Source organism: Pseudorca crassidens, chromosome X (assembly GCF_039906515.1).
Source record: "Pseudorca crassidens isolate mPseCra1 chromosome X, mPseCra1.hap1, whole genome shotgun sequence".
Lineage (NCBI taxonomy): Eukaryota > Metazoa > Chordata > Mammalia > Artiodactyla > Delphinidae > Pseudorca > Pseudorca crassidens.
Window position 1 is genome coordinate 10,308,425 of NC_090317.1, and position 14,355 is coordinate 10,322,779.

General features: G+C 38.0%; 1 long non-coding RNA gene across 1 annotated transcript in view; it reads right to left on the reverse strand.

The window, feature by feature from the left end:
• LOC137217594 (uncharacterized) overlaps nucleotides 1–14,355 on the reverse strand; it is a 135,435-nt gene that overhangs the window by 17,242 nt on the left and 103,838 nt on the right. The window lies entirely within an intron of this gene.

Consider the following 14,355-nt stretch of genomic DNA (forward strand, 5'->3'; position numbering starts at 1 on the left):
ACTAGAGAAAGCCCGCACGCAGCAACAAAGACCCAATGCAGCCAAAAACATAATAATAATAAAATTTTAAAAATAAATAAAAATTTAAAACAACGAAGTTCATTATAAAAAAAAGTGTTAACAGCTCAAAGCTTTTAAAGGTAACAGAGAACCAGGTGTCACTTGGGATAATAGTAGTAGTAATAATAATAATAGCTCTCAATTTTGTGTATCATATATCAGGAATGGTTCTTAGTTGAGGTGACCATTTAAGTTCTCACTGAAACAAAGACAGTTGAGAGTGAAAGAGGGTGGTAATTAACAATTACACAGGTGCAGGACGTAATATTAGTAAATGGCATATAGAAAAAAGGAAGACAAGTCCCCACCCTCTAGTGGCTCATACTCTAGTGAAGTTTTTGCTATAATCTCGAGGTTCAGTTGTTTCTTGGTGCCAAAATGCCTCTTGCTTTCCAAAAGATAGATGGAACTTTCTCTATAACTGCTGCCCTGTGTGCTGTGCTCTCCTCCCCACACCCTGACATGTGGCTTTGAGGCTACTGGCTTGTTCCGAGGTACTTGAGCCAACAGTAAGGTTTGAAAATCAGCACTGTGCCTTTTCATAGCCAGGCAAAGCCTCTGGCCGAGACTGCCTCTTCTGAAAGTCTTTCATCTTGAAAACGTTTCAACAATCAGGCTGAATGGCAGTGAGAGGAGCAGGTTGGACAGAAGGAAAAAACATAGTAGTAAATCCTCCTGAGGACAAGAATGGAAGGTCTGGGGGCGAAATTTCAGTCTGCCAATGATTCCCTGCTTAGACGATTGTCACCTAGTGGAAAAGTAGGGGTGGAGGAGAGGTAGTCAGTGAATTTTCACTTAAATCTTTTGTGGCATCCTTGGCTTCACGTGTTCCTTATATCATAGGAGCTTGAAAACTGCCGCACTGAGATTCCAAGCAGCATCACACAACGAAGGGATTTGGCAAGGCCTAGGCTGGGTGAGGTAAACCCTAGAGCCATAGTATCATACCACTAATAGCAAAGTCCCTGGTTTTTAGTAAAATTGACTCCATATTAATTTTTAGTGTAAATGTTGAAAACACATACCTGTCTCCACAGGTGACTATGAAACTGTAAAGTCAGACCACCCACATCACTAAAGTGGATGGACATTCATAATGGTGAGTGCCCTTCATGGATTAAAAAAGTTAACTGAGGTATAATTCACATACCATAAAATTCACAATTTTAAAGTGGTTTTTAACATATTCACAGAGTTGTACATTACCGCTAACGTACAACTGACCGCTATCTAATTTCAGAAAGTTTTCAAACCCCCAAATAGGAACACCATAACCCCATTCATGATTGTTAAATACAACAGATCTCTTAGGTAGCAAGGATTTTAAAAAGAGGGGCAGTCAATAGCCCAGTCCCAGAATTTTGCCTCAAATCATTCTCTTCCTTGTTCACAAAATCCTTGGTTCCAATGATACACGCATGAACCTATTCATTTATTAAGGATGTATTGAGCGCTTGCTATTTGCCAGGCCTTGTGCTAGGTGTTGAGAATATAACAGCAAACCAAACAGCCACAATTTCCACGCTATTAGACCTTATAATCTAGTGAAAGATATTATTCATATTAGTAAAGATATTATTGAAATTGTGGTAATTCCTAAAGGAAAGAAAATGCATAAGAATCATTGGGTAGGTTAGAACTGGGAGTCAGGGGAGGTTTCTCTAGAGTATTAGGCATTTAAGCTGGCATATAAATGAAAAATAGGGGCTAGCCAGATGAAGAGCTGACCTTGAGGTAGGAGTTTGGTTTATTTAAGGAACTAAAATAATAGTCATAATCATACCTTAAGGTTCTCTGGTTCTTTTTTTTATAAATTTATTTTATTTATTTTTGGCTGCGTTGGGTCTTCGTTGCTGCACACGGGCTCTTTCTAGTTGCAGCGAGCGGGGCTACTCTTCCTTGTGGTGCGCAGGCTTCTCTTGTTGCGGAGCACGGGCTCTAGGTGCGCGGGCTTCAGTAGTTGTAGCTCACAGGCTCAATCGTTGTGGCTTGCAGGCTTTAGAGCTCAGGCTCAGTAGTTGTGGCGCATGGGCTTAGTTGCTCTGCAGCATGTGGGATCATCCTGGACCAGGGATCGAACCCACGTCCCCTGCATTGGCAGGCAGATTCTTAACCACTGCACCACCAGGGAAGTCCTCCCTGGTTCTTAAATGTGTCACATCTCCCAATAGTTTATTCCTCTTTCTTGACATCAGCTTCTGTACTTCCTTGCTTGTTCATCCATTTAGACAATGTGTTCAGGCTTACTGACTACAAAATAAGGTGTGTTCGGAAAATATTCATAAGCCTCTTTCAGTTCAAAAAGAACAGTGCTCCAAATTAGTGACTCTTCCTAAAATGCTACTTAAGGTATGATGATAGATTTAAATGAAACTCTAGGTCTTTTCTGCCTGAAGAACAATTTCATACGTCATCTTCAATGAGTTTCCTGAGCAATTCAGAAGTATTGATTCTCTTCTTTTTTATAACTCTGGATGTCAATTTTGCAGTGAAAGGACCTTAAATGTGATGCCACAAGTAGACACCATTTGAAAACCTGCTCTCAGAAGAGTGGGTCTGGAAAACGTGAAACATGTATTCATGCATTTAGTGAAAATGAGTAGGAATGAGGAACATGCACACTTGCACACCTACATGCTCACATGCACACACATGCACATGCCAAAAGGCCTCTTCTATACCCAGGGAAAGGAAATAGCTAACTTAGAATCAAAAGTCCAGAGCTAACAACAAAGCTGTTTGCAGGAACAGTTTCAGGTAGCTAGAGATGCCTGAGATGAGTAGGGATATATAATTAGTGAACTTCTGTATGTGTGCCTGGCAGGGGAGTATATTTGTTCACATTTATAACTTTTTAAATAGTATCTAATGCTTATGCCAACAATTATACTGCCATGTATTATATACTTTCCTCAATAAATATTTTCAAGAATCCTACGTGTGTAAAACACAATACTGAATGTTAAGAAAAACACTATATTTATTTGTTAACTTCCTCAGATAAGCCTTCCTGACCTCTCAGTCTGGGTACAGTTCCCCTGTTTCACACTTTCACAGTGGCTCCAAAGTCCTCTGTCATTACATTCATCGTACTGCATTGCAATTAACTTCTTCAAAGTCTGTCTTCCCTGCCAAGCTGTAAGTGACTTGAAGTAATGCATGAATAAATGATAAGAAATGAAAGAGGAAGAAAATGAAACCCTAATTGTGAGGGGCTTGGCTTCTTGAAATGATTTCTAAAATCTCCCTCTTGGTATATAATGCTATATTTTTATTTATTCAACTTCAAAAGCCTCTGGCCTATCTGCTAATTTGTTTTTGAAAAAGTTCATGAAACACTGCAGGATGACTGGAGACCTGTTCATTTTGGTGTCAATTCACTGGATGTCTCCTCTGTGCCAGAAATGCTGGCAGCACAGCACTGAACGAGATAATGGAATAGTATGTACAACGCAGCAAGGCAAGATTTCTGAGAGGGGAAGTACAAGGCACTACAGGGGCTCATAGCAGGGCCACCCAAGTGAGACTCTGATATGTGCTCTGCTAACTGAACGTAGTTCATTATGCTTACATATACCTATGAGCAATAATAGGAAACCGGAAATTAAAATCATTAGCCCAGCATGCTAACCAGTTAATAAATTTCTATCTGGCCTTGACAGCCCTCAGAAAAGTCCTATGAATGAAAGGAAAATTGTCCTGGCAATTTTTTAGAAAAAAACAATGTAATGCCTCTGTACCTTTGATTCTATCCCTAGAGGTACGTGGTGACCATATGTCCTGATACTTTAAGTATAATATGGAAAGAATAGTCTCTAAAACCAAACTCTCACCTTTCAAACTTTTTCAGTTTCTTTCAATAGATAACTTTCCAATAAACAATCTGTGATTACTTCAGGAATTGCGTCAAACACCATAGACTCAGTATGAAACTGGAAAAAAAACCCCCCAATAAACAGCCATGGTGGATCCTGGGCTCATTTTCAGTGTTGCCTTTTGTAGAGCACTGTGTGTGCTTCCACACTTTCTCACTCTTTGAACATACCGGCTGCTGGTTGAGGCAAAAGGAAGGGATGGTTTTCAAGAGATCATTAAATCGTGGTAAACATTCAAAGATTTTTCCCGCTCCTCTCCATTCATCTGCATCACGGCGTGCCCAAAGCTGTTTGTTTTTCATGTTTCTCTGAATCGAGCATCATGTCTTTGGTTAACAGTTCGTGTCATCACCTCCCAGGAATGAAACTTTCCAAATCAAAGAAAAATTTAAATGATGCAGCTGAAATCAAGAAAAATCTAGGACTAATTTGTGATGGAAACTCATTCATATAAATGTATAGTCTTGAAAGAAATTACAGGGTAATTTTCCCAATGTTAAAATTTTAAAAACCATAATTTGGTGCAAATTAAATTTTAAAGACATTATAAATGCCTATAAATGGAAATTCACAAATTAAAACAGTATGAAAAACTCAACTCATTGATAAAAATACAACAAATCTGTACTTTCTAGATATCTAAAATGCAATAATTAATAAATATTGGAATTCTATCTTTGATGTCATATCTTTGACTTTTAGGTTTCCAAATATAAACTGTTTATGAAGAAACAAGGAAAGCGTATGCATATATTTATAAGTACATATATATTTATGTGTGTGTATATACAAACCCTACAGAATACAAGTGCGTGCATATGTTTGAGTATGAAAAGAACTAGTAAATTGTACTAACTGCAATGAGAATATTTAGTTATGATTTTCAATTCAAGTCATTGAATATGATATACTTAAATACGTTAATATACTTGAGGATAAAGTTATGTGTATGATTTTTATTGTTTACAATCACAAATCTTGAATACTACAGATGCTTTGAGTTTTTGTAAGACAGAGTATTTTAAAATGGAAGACACATTTATCATTTCATTGTTGTGTCTGGTAATACTGTTAAAAGACACAAAATTTGAGAACCATTGGGATGTCAACGTCTTCCTATACAGGACAACATCATTCTAATGGTGTAACTGAATAAAATGTCATTCAACTTCAGAACATGAGGCAAGCAGCCCCAAGTTGCGAAAGGACAGGGCTAAGTGTATTAAGACAACACAGTTATGTGAGCCACTATACATAAATGGGAGTTCTGTCACAGACTAAGGACAGATTGCCCTTTAAATCTTTTCAAATTATTCATATGTATCCCTGGAACACATGCAGTCAGGCAGCTTCTTCAGTGATGTGTTTGTATATGATATGCCATGAGTTCTTTGTAACAGCATACTTGCCTGGCAGAGAAAAGTGTTATAACATCTAAAAGACAACTGGGTAGGCACTGACATTATACATTTTCCTGTTACTTAAGAATATAAAATGTATCATTTTTGTATGTCAAACTTATTCTTTCTCTTCTTCTTAGAAGTCAGAATAATATAATGGACCAAAATCACAGGCTTTAGAGCAGAAAAGGCCTTGGTTCAAATCCCAGCTTTGCCAGAAGTAGCTGTGCTCAATTTCACCAACTCTAAAATGGGGACAGTATGAACTACAGAAATCAGTTGTGTTGGAAAACCCTGACTCTTAAACTGGCTTAATCATAAGAAAATGCATTATTTCTCATCACAAGAAATCCTCAGGTGGGCTGCCTCCAAGCAAGGTATGCCAAAGATTGGCTCAACTTCTTTGCAGTTCTCATTGTCCTCTTCCCTAAGTTGGCTCTGCTTCCCTCAGGATAGGAGCAATGTGCCTGTAGCACATCAAGGCATCACATCCAGACAAGTCAGCATCAAAGAAGAAGAGGGACCATCTCTCAGTGTCTCCTTTAAATGAGGGAAACCCTTGCAAAAGATTTCCTGGTCAGAAGACCCCACCCCTCAAGTCTCATTGGCCAGAATTAGATCACATGTCCACTCCTGTTGATCACTGACATGAGAACTGAGAGTACTCTGGGAGCCTTAGACCATCAGGATCTACTCCAGAACAGACAACAGGGTTGGCCATCTTCTACCACATTACATGGGATGGGGTGCAGATATCTGAAAAAAATGGTAGTACTTTTGGCAAGAAAGAAAGAAGGAAAATGGAAGCTGAGTAAGACAAAAATTGGGAAGCACCTCATAGAGTGTTCTGAGTAGTAAATTAACCATATACTATGTAAAGTCCACTCTTATGTGTCAAACATAAAGTAAATACTAAATAAATAAAAGCTACAGATACTATCATTGTTGTCGTAGTTGTTAAACTCTAAGGTGAAACACTGTAATAGGAGCCATGGTTGGTGGTTGAGATTCAAAAGGACCCGAATGTTCACAGCAACACTACTCAAAATCTCCAAGACATGGAAAACCTAAATGTCCATCAGCAGACGATTGGCTTAAGAAGATGTGGTATACTGGCCTGTAGTTTTCCTTCTTTGTGACATCACTGTCTGGTTTTGCTATCAGGGGGATGGTGGCCTCATAGAAGGAGATTGGGAGTATTCCTCCCTCTGCTATATTTTGGAAGAGTTTGAGGAGCATAGGTGTTAGCTCTTCTCTAAATGTTTTTTTTTTTTTTTTTTAACATCTTTATTGGGGTATAATTGCTCTACAATGGTGTGTTAGTTTCTGCTTTATAACAAAGTGTATCAGTCATACATAAACATATGTTCCCATATGTCTTCCCTCTTGCGTCTCCCTCCCTCCCACCCTCCCTATCCCAACCCTCCAGGCTGTCACAAAGCACCGAGCCAATATCCCTGTGCCATGCGGCTGCTTCCCACTAGCTATCTACTTTACTATGTTTGTTAGTGTGTATATGCCCATGACTCTCTCTCGCCCTGTCACAGCTCACCCTTCCCCCTCCCCATAACCTCAAGTCCGTTCTCTAGGAGGTCTGCGTCTTTATTCCTGCTTTACCCCTAAGTTCTTCATGACATTTTTTCCTTAAATTCCATATATATGTGTTAGCATACGGTATTTGTCTTTTTCTTTCTGACTTACTTCACTCTGTATTACAGACTCTAGGTCTATCCACCTCATTACAAATAGCTCAATTTGGTTTCTTTTTATGGCTGAGTAATATTCCGTTGTATATATGTGCCACATCTTCTTTATCCATTCATCCGATGATGGGCACTTAGGTTGTTTCCATCTCCGGGCTATTGTAAATAGAGCTGCAATGAACATTTTGGTACATGACTCTTTTTGAATTTTGGTTTTCTCAGGGTATATGCCCAGTAGGGGGATTGCTGGGTCATATGGTAGTTCTATTTGTAGTTTTTTAAGGAACCTCCATACTGTTCTCCATAGTGGCCGAACCAATTCACATCCCCACCAGCAGTGCAAGAGTGTTCCCTTTTCTCCACACCCTCTCCAGCATTTATTGTTTCTAGATTTTTTGATGATGGCCATTCTGACTGGTGTGGGATGATATCTCATTGTAGTTTTAATTTGCATTTCTCTAATGATTAATGATGTTGAGCATTCTTTCATGTGTTTGTTGGCAGTCTGTATATCTTCTTTGGAGAAATGTCTATTTAGGTCTTCTGCCCATTTTTGGATTGGGTTGTTTGTTTTCTTGTTATTGAGCTGCATGAGCTGCTTGTAAATTTTGGAGATTAATCCTTTGTCGGTTGCTTCATTTGCAAATATTTTCTCTCATTCTGAGAGTTGTCTTTTGGTCTTGTTTATGGTTTCCTTTGCTGTGCAAAAGCTTTGAAGTTTCATTAGGTCCCATTTGTTTATTTTTGTTTTTATTTCCATTACTCTAGGAGGTGGGTCAGAAAGGATCTTGCTGTGATTTATGTCATAGAGTGTTCTGCCTATGTTTTCCTCTAAGAGTTTGATAGTTTCTGGCCTTACATTTAGGTCTTTAATCCATTTTGAGCTTATTTTTGTGTATGGTGTTAGGGAGTGATCTAATCTCATACTTTTACATGTACCTGTCCAGTTTTCCCAGCACTACTTATTGAAGGGGCTGTCCTTTCTCCACTGTACATTCCTGCCACCTTTATCAAAGATAAGGTGTCCATATGTGCATGGGTTTATCTCTGGGCTTTCTATCCTGTTCCATTGATCTTTCTGTTTTTGTGCCAGTACCATACCATCTTGATAACTGTAGCTTTGTAGTATAGTCTGAAGTCAGGGAGCCTGATTCCTCCAGTTCCTTTCTTCGTTCTCAAGATTGCTTTGGCTATTCGGGGTCTTTTGTGTTTCCATACAAATTGCAAAATTTTTTGTTCTAGTTCTGTGAAACATGCCAGTGGTAGTTTGATAGGGATTGCATTGAATCTATAGATTGCTTTGGGTAGTAGAGTCATTTTCACAATGTTGATTCTTCCAATCCAAGAACATGGTATATCTCTCCATCTATTTGTATCATCTTTAATTTCTTTCATCAGTGTCTTATAATTTTCTGCATACAGGTCTTTTGTCTCCTTAGGTAGGTTTATTCCTAGATATTTTATTCTTTTTGTTGCAATAGTAAATGGGAGTGTTTTCTTGATTTCTCTTTCAGATTTTTCATCATTAGTGTATAGGAATGCCAGAGATTTCTGTGCATTAATTTTGTATCCTGCCACTTTACCAAATTCATTGATTAGCTCTAGTAGTTTTCTGGTAGCATCTTTAGGGTTCTCTATGTATAGGATCATGTCATCTGCAAACAGTGACAGCTTTACTTCTTCTTTTCCGATTTGGATTCCTTTTATTTCCTTTTCTTCTCTGATTGCTGTGGCTAAAACTTCCAAAACTATGTTGAATAAGAGTGGTGAGAGTGGGCAACCTTGTCTTGTTCCTGATCTTAGTGGAAATGCTTTCAGTTTTTCACCATTGAGGATGATGTTTGCTGTGGGCTTGTCATATATGGCCTTTATTATGTTGAGGAAAGTTCCCTCTATGCCTACTTTCTGCAGGGTTTTTATCATAAATGGGTGTTGAATTTTGTCAAAAGCTTTCTCTGCATCTATTGAGATGATCATATGGTTTTTCTCCTTCAATTTGTTAATATGGTTTATCACATTGATAGATTTGCGTATATTGAAGAATCCTTGCATTCCTGGAATAAACCCCACTTGATCATGGTGTATGATCCTTTTAATGTGCTGTTGGATTCTGTTTGCTAGTATTTTGTTGAGGATTTTTGCATCTATGTTCATCAGTGATATTGGCCTGTAGTTTTCTTTCTTTGTGACATCCTTGTCTGGTTTTGGTATCAAGGTGATGGTGGCCTCGTAGAAGGAGTTTGGGAGTGTTCCTCCCTCTGCTATATTTTGGAAGAGTTTGAGAAGGATAGGTGTTAGCTCTTCTCTAAATGTTTGATAGAATTCGCCTGTGAAGCCATCTGGTCCTGGGCTTTTCTTTGTTGGAAGATTTTTAATCATAGTTTCAATTTCAGTGCTTGTGATTGGTCTGTTCATATTTTCTGTTTCTTCCTGGTTCAGTCTTGGAAGGTTGTGCTTTTCTAAGAATTTGTCCATTTCTTCCAGGTTGTCCTTTATATTGGCATATAGTTGCATGTAGTAATCTCTCATGATCCTTTGTATTTCTGCAGTGTCAGTTGTTACTTCTCCATTTTCATTTCTAATTCTATTGATTTGAGGCATCTCCCTTTTTTTCTTCATGGGTCTGGCTAGTGGTTTATCAATTTTGTTTATCTTCTCAAAGAACCAGCTTTTAGTTTTATTGATCTTTGCTATTGTTACCTTCATTTCTTCTTCATTTATTTCTGATCTGATCGTTATGATTTCTTTCCTTCTGCTAACTTTGGGGTTTTTTGTTCTTCTTTCTCTAATTGTTTTAGGTGTAAGGTTAGGTTGTTTACTTGAGATAATTCTTGAGGTAGGATTGTATTGCTATAAACTTCCCTTGTAGAACTGCTTTTGCTGCATCCCATAGGTTTTGGGTCATTGTGTTTTCATTGTCATTTGTTTCAAGGTATTTTTTGTTTTCCTCTTTGATTTCTTCAGTGATCTCTTGGTTATTAAGTAGTGTATTGTTTAGCCTCCATGTGTTTGTATTTTTTACAGACCTTTTCCTGTAATTGATATCTAGTCTCGTAGCGCTGTGGCTGGAAAAGATACTTGATACAATTTCAATTTTCTTAAATTTACCAAGGCAGGATTTGTGACCCAAGATATGATCTATCCTGGAGAATGTTCCATGAGCACTTGAGAAAAATGTGTATTCTGTTGTTTTTGGATGGAATGTCCTATAAATATCAATTAAGTCCATCTTGTTTAATGTATCATTTAAAGCTTGTGTTTCCTTATTTATTTTCATTTTGGATGATCTGTCCATTGGTGAAAGTGGGGTGTTAAAGTCCCCTACTATGATTGTGTTACTGTCGATTTCCCCTTTTATGGCTGTTAGTATTTGCCTTATGTATTGAGGTGCTCCTATGTTGGGTGCATAAATATTTACAATTGTCATATCTTCTTCTTGGATTGATCCCTTCAACGTTATGTAGTGTCCTTCTTTGCCTCTTGTAATAGTCTTTCTTTTAAAGCCTATTTCGTTGGATATGAGAACTGCTATTCCAGCTTTCTTCTGATTTCCATTTGCATGGCATATCTTGTTCCATCCACTCACTTACAGTCTGTATGTGTCCCTAGGTCTGAAGTGGGTCTCTTGTAGACAGCATATATATGGATCTTGTTTTTGTATCCATTCAGCCAGTCTATGTCTTTTGGTTGGAGCATTTAATCCATTTAAGGTAATTATTGATATATATGTTCCTATTCCCATTTTCTTAATTGTTTTGTGTTTGTTATTGTAGGTCTTTTCCTTCTCCTGTATTTCCTGCCTAGAGAAATTCCTTTAGCATTTGTTGTAAAGCTGGTTTGGTGGTGCTGAATTCTCTTAGCTTTTCCTTGTCTGTAAAGGTTTTAAATTCTTCATTGAACCTGAATGAGATCCTTGCTGGGTAGAGTAATCTTGGTTGTAGGTTTTTCCCTTGCATCACTTTAAATATGTCCTGCCATTCACTTCTGGCTTGCAGAATTTCTGCTGAAAGATCAGCTGTTAACCTTATGGGGATTCCCTTGTATGTTATTTGTTGTTTTTCCCTTGCTGCTTTTTTTTTTTTTTTTTTTTTTTTTTTTTGCGGTACATGGGCCTCTCACTGTTGTGGCCTCTCCCACTGCGGAGCACAGGCTGCAGACGCACAGGCTCAGCGGCCATGGCTCACGGGCCCAGCCGCTCCACGGCATGTGGGATCCTCCCAGACCGGGGCACGAACCCGTGTCCCCTGCATCGGCAGGTGGACTCTCAACCACTGCACCACCAGGGAAGCCCCTTGCAGCTTTTAATATGTTTTCTTTGTATTTAATTTTTGATAGTTTGATTAATATGTGTCCTGGCATGTTTCTCCCTGGATTTTTCCTGTACGAGACTCTCTACAGGCCAATATCACTGATGAACTTAGATGCAAAAATACTCAAGAAAATACTAGCAAACAGAATCCAACAGCACATTAAAAGGATCATACACCATGATCAAGCAGGGTTTACCCCCAGAATGCAAGCATTCTTCAGTATATGTAAATCAATCAATGTGATACACTGTATTAACAAATTGAAGGAGAAAAACCATGTGATCATCTCAATAGAAGCAGAAGAAGCTTTCGACAAAATTCAACACCCATTTATGACAAAAACCCTCCAGAAAGTAGGCATAGAGGGAACTTACCTCAACATAATAAAGGCCATATAGGACAAACCCACAGCCAACATCATCCTCAATGGTGAAAAACTGAAAACATTTCCACTAACATCAGGAACAAGACAAGGTTGTCCACTCTCACCACTATTATTCAACATAGTTTTGGAAGCTTTAGCCACAGCAATCAGAGAAGAAAAAGGAATAAAAGGAATCCAAATCAGAAAAGAAGAAGTAAAGCTGTCACTGTTTGCAGATGACATTATACTATACATTGAGAATCCTAAAGACACTACCAGAAAACTACCAGAGCTAATCAATGAATTTGGCAAAGTTGCAGGGTACAAAATTAATGCACAGAAATCTCTTGCATTCTTATGCACCAATGATGAAAAAACTGAAAGAGAAATTAAGGAAACACTCCCATTTACCACTGCAACAAAAAGAATAAAATAGCTAGGAATAAACCTACCTAAGGAAACAAAAGACGTGTATGCAGAAAACTATAAGACACTGTTGAAAGAAATTAAAGATGATACGATGATACAAACAGATGGAGAGATATACCATGTTCTTCGATTGGAAGAATCAACATTGTGAAAATGACTATACTACCCAAAGCAATCTACAGATTCAGTGCAATCCCTATCAAGCTACGAATGGCATTTTTTACTGAACTAGAACAGAAAATTTCACAATTTGCATGGAAACACAAAAGACCCTGAACAGCCAAAGTAATCGTGACAAAGAAAAACGGACCTGGAGGAATCAGGCTCCCTGACTTCAGACTATGCTATAAAGCTAGAGTAATCAAGACAGTATGGTACTGGCACAAAAACAGAAATATAGATCAATGGAACAGGATAGCAAGCCCAGAGATAAACCCACGCACATATGGTCACCTTATCTTTGATAAAGGAGGCAAGAATATACAATGGAGAAAAGACAGCCTCTTCAATAAGTGGTGCTGGGAAAACTGGACAGCTACACGTAAAAGAATGAAATTAGAGCACTCCCTCACACCAAACACCAAAATAAACTCAAAATGGATTAAAGACCTAAATGTAAGGCCACTCTAAAACCCTTAGAGGAAAACATAGGCAGAACACTCTATGACATAAATCACAGCACAATCCTTTTTGACCCACCTCCTCGAGAAATGGAAATAAAAGCAAAAATAAACCAATGGGACCTAATGAAACTTCAAAGCTTTTGCACAGCAAAGGAAACCATAAACAAGACCAAAAGACAACACTCAGAATGGGAGAAAATATTTGCAAGTGAAGCAACTGACAAAGGATTAATCTCCAAAATTTTCAAGCAGCTCATGCAGCTCAATATGAAAAAAACAAACAACCCAGTCCAAAAATGGGCAGAAGACCTAAACAGACATTTCTGAAAAGAAGATATCCAGATTGCCAACAAACACATGAAAGAATGCTCAACATCATTAATCATTAGAGAAATGCAAATTAAAACTACAATGAGATATCATTTCACACCTGTCAGAATGGCCATCATCAAGAAATCTATAAACAATAAATGCTGGAGAGGGTGTGGAGAAAAGAGAACCCTCTTGCACTGTTGGTCGGAATGTAAGTTGATACCGCCATTATGGAGAACAGTATGGAGGTTCCTTAAAAAACTACAAATAGAACTACCATATGACCCAGCAATCCCACTACTGGGCATATACCCTGAGAAAACCAAAATTCAAAAAGAGTCATGTACCAAAATATTCATTTCAGCTCTATTTACAATAGCCAGGACACGCAAGCAACCTAAGTGTCCATCAACAGATGAATGGATAAAGAAGATGTGGTGCATATATACAACGGAATATTACTCAGCCATAAAAAGAAACGAAATTGAGTTATTTGTAGTGAGGTGGATGGCCCTAGAGTCTGTCATACGGAGTGAAGTAAGTCAGAAAGAGAAAGACAAATACTGTATGCTAACATATAGATATGGAATCTAAAAAAAAAGAAAAAATGGTTTTGAAAAACCTAGGGACAAGACAGCAATAAAGACACAGACGTAGAGAATGGACTGGAGGACATGGGGACGGGGAAGTGTAAGCTGGGACGAATTCAGAGAGTGGCATGGACATATATACACTACCAAATGTAAAATAGATAGCTAGTGGGAAGCAGCCACATAGCACAGAGAGATCAGCTTGGTGCTTTTTGACCACCTAGAAAGGTGGGATAGGAAGGGTGGGAGGGAGATGCAAGAGGAAGGATATATGGGGATATATGTATATGTATAGCTGATTCACTTTGTTATAAAGCAGAAACTAACACAACTTTGTAAAGCAATTATACTGTAAGAAAGATGTTAAAAAAAAGGTGTGGTATATATATGTACACACACAGTGGAATATTACTCAGTCATAAAAAAGAATGAAATAATTCCATTTGCAGGAACATGGACGCAACTAGAGATTAACATACTAAGTGAAGTAAGTCAGACAGAGAAAGACAAATATTATATAATAACACTTATATGTGGAATGTAAAATATGACACAAATGAACTTATTTACAAAACAGAATAGCCTCACACACATAGAAAACATACTTAAAGTTACCAAAGGGGATAGTGGGGGGGATAAATAAGTAGTTTGTTATTAACATATACAAACTACTGTATATAAAACAGATA